General features: G+C 29.8%; 1 protein-coding gene across 1 annotated transcript in view; it reads left to right on the top strand.

Moving 5' to 3' along the window:
- Positions 1-1085: 1085 nt before the first annotated feature.
- The window catches only part of LOC111642290 (dynein heavy chain 5, axonemal-like), a 96731-nt gene continuing 90099 nt past the window's right edge, over positions 1086-7717 (top strand). Inside the window, exon 1 of the mRNA XM_023388620.1 lies at positions 1086-1259. The gene's annotated coding sequence lies outside the window, so the exon portion shown is untranslated. The remainder of the gene's footprint in view (positions 1260-7717) is intronic.

The raw sequence follows: 7717 nt of genomic DNA, 5'->3' as shown, positions 1-7717 counted from the left end.
TTTTTCCGCTTGGGAAGCGCAAGTGTGCGCGAGTTTTTCTACGGCGCTTTTCTTTCGTCGGTGAGTTGGTTTTTCTTCTATTTTTAAGTTACTAAGGTGAATGGTGAGGAAACCTTCGTCTTAAATAAACATAAGCCCCAAACAAAATATAATGAAAGCAAAATAAAAGTAAAATAAAAATAAAGCTCAGACTTGGTTCCTTACACCCAGCTTTCTTTGTATAATTGTATGTATCAGCTTGTTTTTTTAAAAAAATTCCTATCTTGATTAACAAACCATGAACACTGTTGCGAGAATATATTTTTATTTATACATCTCACTTCTGTAAATAATACCAATTTCCATTGTTTTTCATCAAATTTAGATTAAAATAATCACCTCAGGAGGGGATTTCTGCCAATCAAATTAACAATTTTGAATGTTATATCCATGATTGCTTTTCTATTTAATCTCTTATTAGCTAAAACTTGCTGGTGAATTATACAGTACTAGTGCAAAAACTGAAGAATTCATCACTAGACTAACATAGGGATATACAGTAAATCTATTTTTTGGTCCAGTCATTTGGTTTTGCTCCATACATTGTGATTGAAACTAGCTTAAAAACTTGTATTTTCAAATTAGAAATGAAGCTTTTGAGAGCATTGAATATATCTACCCTCTAGTCCGTTCTTTCAATGGAATCATACCCAACATTTCTTCTTTACAGATAAAATCTTCAAAAATTATATAAATGAAATCCAGCAATCAAACTGTATAACATCTTTTGATTTGTCAAGTTGTAGGGAAAAACATAAACATTTTTTTGTTATTAAACATTTTGTTAAAATTGTTCACTTACGGTTTTCACTTACTTTTTGATATCATTATTATTGTTCTTTGCTTCAGCAAGATGGCAAATTTTAATTTTATTAGAAATAGTTATTAGTTACAAATATTAATTTTTTACTTTCTAATAAATTATTAATAGGAAATTATTAGATATTTATTTTTGTATAAAGAATCTGCAAATATTTTTCATTATAAACAAAGCAATTATAATATGTTAGCAAAAATATGTTATGTTTGATTTGAATAAAATGAAATATATTTCTTTAAAATTTAAAAATTTTTCAGAATTAGTTTCTGCTGATTCTAAAATATCGAAAACAAAAAAAGTATTTATTACAAAAGGAAGTGATATTCCTTTGAAAAACAAATGCATTTTTTTCCTGTCACTGAAACCAGATATTGAAATTACCAAAAAGAATGTTTCAGAGGTATTTATAATTTTGAATATATTTATTTAAGTTTTAAGTGCTTTTATAATCTCAAAACAATAAAATTGTCAAAATAATAAGATTTTTAAAATTATTTTTATGAATTTGATAACTTAACCTATTCTCTTATGTTAAGAATCAAAAAATATAATAATAAATTAATTAATAAATTTAAAAATAATAATTAGTACTAATGTTACACCTACAGAAATATGTAAATTAAAATTTTTTGAAACTTTTTCGAATTTTTTAAATTTAAATCATTCACCTCAGGAGTGTATATTTTATTTGTTGTTAGATTAAAAACTTTGTTAGTTAGTTTCTTGTATGACACAATATTTTTATGTTAAATTCTTTTTGATTATTTTGTAGATTGTTACATGTATAATTCATTGATTTATGCTAGCTACTGTTTTCCAATATATAGTAATTGGATATTTTCTAACAAACACAAATGACCAAAATCACTTTTATTATGCAAGTTTGTCATTTATTTGACAGCTGGCAAAGTTTCATGCAGGGTTTCTGGGCAGGAATTTTTTCCTGTCAGTTCTTGGGAATTTTTTTCATTTCTCTGTTCTTGAATCCTGAGAAAAGTTGGTTGGAAAATCGGGAAAATTGGCTCCTAGAATCCAGTAATATCTACAATGGGAAATAAATGTATTACTCACAATGTATCTTTAAGATATTTTTCTTATTTGTTGCTATCTAAAGAAGTTATATTGTGTTAAAAATATTACATCAAATATAATCAATCAAATCTCTATCAAAATAATTAAACAAAGAATACATTTCTTATGAGCTGATTGCTTATCAAAGAATGCCAGACAATTAATTTCTATGAAGGTTGCTGTCGGGAGCTACACACACTGTTGACGGGCATGTTGTCTTTTATCTGTTTATCAGTGTAACTGCACATTGCCCTATTTACATATATGTGCATCACGGAATTAGTCACTGATGTAAATTAGTATATTTAGATTTTTATTTTTGAATTTAGCACATTTTGGAGATTTCTTAGAAGTTTCCATCCGAAAAACAGACACTGAAAAGAAAATAACTGTAACTAAAAATAATGCCTAAAACAAAAAATAATGATCAGACTTTGACTCCTTACAGTGTTTAAAGGTTGTTCTGTAGCATCCATGCATTCTAATAATATATACTATGTATATATATACATATATACACTGTATATATATACTATCCATGCAACAGGGATAGTATATATACCAGGTTGGAACTGCATATCTGGTTGGTTTATACCTTTACAGAAGAGGGTGAAAACTGAGGGACTTCTGAAAGCTAATTGAAAGCATGGGCTTGCCGTGACATTTGGTGACAGAGAAGCTGTGTTTCTGTAAGAAGCCGACTTCCAGGGGCAATCAGTCAGTGATGGTTTAGGGTCCATTCGTATTCGTTTGTTCGATAAGCCAGTAAAAACTGTAGACTTCTTTACATGTATTTTTAATTAATAGATTATCTAACGCACTTAATAAATAAGCAAGTTCAATATAATTAACTCTGTTATATTAGATTTAATAGATTTTCTATGCCCTCTAAATGCCAATTCTCGCTTCGATAACATCTAATAATTAAAATATAATATATCTGTTAGCTGTAACTATCTCATTATAATTTTCAATANTCATGTTGTACGAGGGTTTTACCCATTTCTCGAACCGTGTCAGAGTGAATCCGTGCTATAGAAGTGCCGTGTTATACGGGGGTTACCTGTATTTTGCAATTATTATGCTGTTTTGTCTGATAGCAAAGTTTATTTGCTTCATCTGGCTGTAGTCTGAAGACCATAAAGTGCTTCTTATGCTTATGAGTACTCATATAAGAATGTTTTATGCATGAGAAATCATATATGTAAACAGTAACTCACATATGATTTTACATATGAATAGTGTGTTCTTATGAAAGTTATTCATAACTGTAAACTATTTTACTGTTAAAACTATTCATTTTTTTTTAACTTCCAAGTTATTTTGTTTTACAAGATGTATCAGTTCCGAAATAAAGTCTAAAGGTATAAAAGACAGTCATTTAAAAGCTGAATACATGATGGAAAATCACACTGAGCTTGTTAGCTGGACATAGTTGCTGCAGCTGTCTTTGAGCTGTTGTACACATCTCACTGTAAAACAAAACAAGGAATGCCTCTGTGAAAGAATTCACCGATTTGCTGTTGGAACCATTGTTGAATGGTGGCTTTCACATAATTGTCAAATGAATCATTGTCTTTGAGGACATGTTCCAACTCTATGAAAACCAAATGGGGACATGTCAGGACCATAGGGGTTGTCCTGACATGTCCCTATTTGGCTTGAGCACTTTGTCTGCATATATGGCATGGACACTATTGGCATTGTTTTAGAGCAGAATGATATCCTCATAACAGTTCAGCATATTTTGACACCACAACTTCATAAGCATTTTAGCATAGCAGTCAACATTCCCAGTTGCTCCTTTCTTGAGGAACTCAATAAGCAGTGGTCCATGTCGATTGAAAAGCAATTGTAATCATTATCTTATCCACACTACATGGCCTTGGACTTTTTTAGTGGTGGAAATCAGTATGTTTCCATTGATGGCTCTGCCTCTGTTTCAGACTTGTAATGATGACACCATGTCTGTCACAATGTGTGACATAAATACATCACCTGTAGCAGATGCTGCAGAGCAATGGCCATGCAGTAGCTCTTTTGACCATTATCAAGTTTATGGGGAACTCACTGAGAACAGATTTTTCCAATACTGCAGTCTGTTGGTAATGATGTGATGGATGGTACTGTGACTTAGACTTACTAGTTCTGTGATTTCGTCCACAGTGAGATGTTGGTTATCTGAAATCAATTCTTTCACATATGCACAACCATAATGTCCACAGCTTTTTGTGGTTGTCCTGGCTGGTTGTTATCACTGAGGGAAGTCCAGCCCTGTAAGAACCATTGTTACTACATGTGCATTTTTGTCAAGCCCATGCAATAATCACCATACACTCTTATCATCTGCTTATGCATTTGCCTGCTTCCAACACTTTCTGCTGTTAAAAATTCACAACAGTGTGCTGCTTATCTTTGGTTGTTCCATTTTGACAATTTGATGACCAGTATACTGCACCTTCGATGTTTGCATACACTATGCATCACATGATACATTATGATAGATTATCAGTTAGTAGCTTTCTTTCCATGGAACAAAACTTGCCAGGATCACCATCTGTTTCTACAATCATATGTTTGGTTTTTAAATGACTGTATCTTATAAAACTAAGTAATTAAAAACCATTTCTCTTGCAATAAAGTTTGCAGTTTATGTTTGCAATATGTCACTACTTATTACTTTTTACTTGTTTTATTTGCAATGTGTTACTTGTTGGGTTTTTTTCCATCTTAAGCATTTTAAAAAAATAAATGGCTTGTAAATAATTTTTTTGTGGGTAATTTAAATATTTCTCCCATAAGAAGATATATTTGTTTTTCAAGTTAATGAAACTTATTACAAACATGCAAAACTTTTATGAAAATCACAAATAATTGGGTGTTGAAACCTAATGACTTTGCTTACATTAAATTACTATGTTTGAACACTTGTTTGATTCTTACAATGTCAAAAAGTGACATTTACAATGAGTTTTCTATGAGGGTTTTCATAATTTTGAATTAGGATGGAACATGAGTGTTATCTGAAATTAGATGATGTCTCTGTCCTTCACTTCTATTTTTAGTGCGAGTGCAGTGACCAGTGTATCTAATGACCATGGCTATGGTAAGGTTAGTTTTGAGTGACTAGTCAATCCTGTATATGAGCAAAAAGTATAATTAGATAAAAATGTTTTTTCTCTAAACTTAATTTTGTAAATAAAATTTAAACTTAATATAATAATATAATTTTTTTTATTAGTGTATTGTTATCATGAACCAGTTTCTTGAGAAAGGACCTTGCAGAACTTTATTATTTTTCTATGAAGAATGTAGTAAGTGATTTCTTAATATTGGAATCCACTTTCAAGATATGATAATCATAAGTAAAGTATACAATATGTAGCATTATTTTGCATATGAAAATTGATGTTTTTTAAATATTGAACATTAGTAATATCATTAATTTATTAATAAATAAATTTTGTCTTTTAAATAAATGATATATGATTGGACATTATATTCTTTGAATGTTCTGTCTAATTATATTATGAGTAGTTTTTATGTGTAGTTTTTAGTGACCAGTTAATCCTGTATACAAGCATTTACAAGCAATAACATTATACATGTCATCACAGCAACCATAGTAAAGTTTGTATTGTGTCCTCTGATTTACAGTCCATCACAAAGAACATGTTATGACTCCTTGAACTCAGTTTAAGTCTGTTTATTTAACAGTTGTGTACAATATACAGTAGAGCATTGATTATCCGAAACAATTTGGGACTGGGGTTGTTCGGATAATCGATTTTTCGGATAACCGATTATGTAAAAAAAATATATTAACCTATCCCATGTTGAAATTTGTTCAAATCCTGGCATATCCTTAAGTACCCTCACATGGTTGCACCAGTGCTGCCAGCTAAAACACGCAAAGCAACAGAAATGATATTGGAGTAACATAAGACATAGCCAACTATTTCAGCACCACAGCACTAGCAAAAATTTAAATTTGCCATCTGGAACACTTTCGGTTAACTGATGTTTTGGTTGATCAATATTTGGATAATCTATGCTCTACTGTATATACAGAAATATATCTTGCTTGTTTCTAACAACACAGTCTTAGATCAGGCTTGCTTCTCCCCATTCCAACAGTTGCATTGCTTATATCTAATTTAGATCCATTGGTTAATTAATCTGGAGCTGAACTTTCTATTGGATCCGACTTGGTTGGCATACCTGCCTTGACTCATCCAGGATGACTTGCCAATGACCCTTTCCAGAAAATATGCTCTAACGAGTGAAAACTTGACTTATCTTGTCACTACATGATAGATCTTCTTGACAACCATGTAAATAAGAGCAATAACTTATATACACATATGTATACTATATTTACACATTTCTAAATACAAACACACAGATACACATATACACAAATGCAGGTTTATGTTTTATTTCTATAGAATGATATAGTGGAAGGTGAATATTATTTAACTAGAATAACCAATTTTCTAGTTATGAATACAGTCAAATCTCAGGTTTCAAACACTTTACTTTTCAAGCAATTCGGTTTACAAACAAAACTTTGCATGCTATATTTGCCCATACAATAACTTGGTTGCTGAACAAGCTACTTGGCAAGAGCTGGCCACAGATTAGGGAGAGACATATGGCCAACTCCATATACTATTTGTGTTATAGAAAGTTGATGGCCCAACCAATCAATGATGGAACTACCGATTCAAAAGCTAGTGGCACTGAGATTGTCTAGATGTCATGACAGCAACCATCAATGACATTATTCAAATTAGATTTTAATGTACATGCAGATAAGATACTACCATTTTTCAGTATATGTCACAACTGAATTTAAATCAAATTAATGAATAAAAACCATATTAATGGATATTCACATAATATAAATTACATCCATAAATCCACGCTTAAAGGTGTTTAAGTCAACAAAAATTCATTAATATATAATATAATATAATATAATAATATTTAATTTAATATTTGTTAATAATAGGTACTCGGTTAATCAAAACTAAAAATAATATAATAATAATTAAAACTCTGGTTTTTACACTGAAACTGAAACTAAAATTAAAAATAAAATCAAAAGTAATTAATTAAAATTTAAATTAGAGAAATTGAAACATAATATTTTGGAAAGTGTGGGTAAAGTACTTGTCTGTTTTCATTGATTTGGTTAAACTGTATTTCATCCAGGCAGAATTGATTCTTTATAGCATTTTTTGTAAAGTGATGGTTTTTATATATGTAGCAATTATATATATTTATTATATATTATATATATATATAAAATATATAAAATGGATATAGTTAATATATTATATATAATATTACATTGAATTGGAAAATTTGTTTTGGTTTGACAACAAATCTGTTTGAGAACAACTTTCAGGAACAAATTAAGTTTGAAAACCGAGGTTTGACTGTAAATCTATTCCAGTTTAGTTCTTTAAGATAATTTTTTTTTTATTATTTTACAATTAAAGAAGTTGCTTTTAGTGTGCAAAACTGTATTTAAGCTATAAAGAAATGTTTATTTGACCTTGAATATTCTTTACATTATTCAATTACAATAGCTATTCATATAAAAAAAACTTGTTTGAAAGGACTGACTGCTATTACTGAATATAAAATTTTTAATAATCTTCTTAAAAAGTGAATTCTCAGGGAATAATGAATAATTCCCTAAGAATTCATGTCTTATCTTGTGGAAAGGTTTGTCTTCACTTCTTGGAATATAGCAGGGGTGGCTATCTTGTTTGTATT

Source organism: Centruroides sculpturatus, unplaced genomic scaffold (genome assembly GCF_000671375.1).
Source record: "Centruroides sculpturatus isolate CEXI.00-Female unplaced genomic scaffold, Cexi_2.0 scaffold1425, whole genome shotgun sequence".
NCBI classification, from domain to species: Eukaryota; Metazoa; Arthropoda; class Arachnida; order Scorpiones; family Buthidae; genus Centruroides; species Centruroides sculpturatus.
Note: the sequence above shows the minus strand (reverse complement) of the source record. Positions and strands in the feature narration are given on the sequence as shown.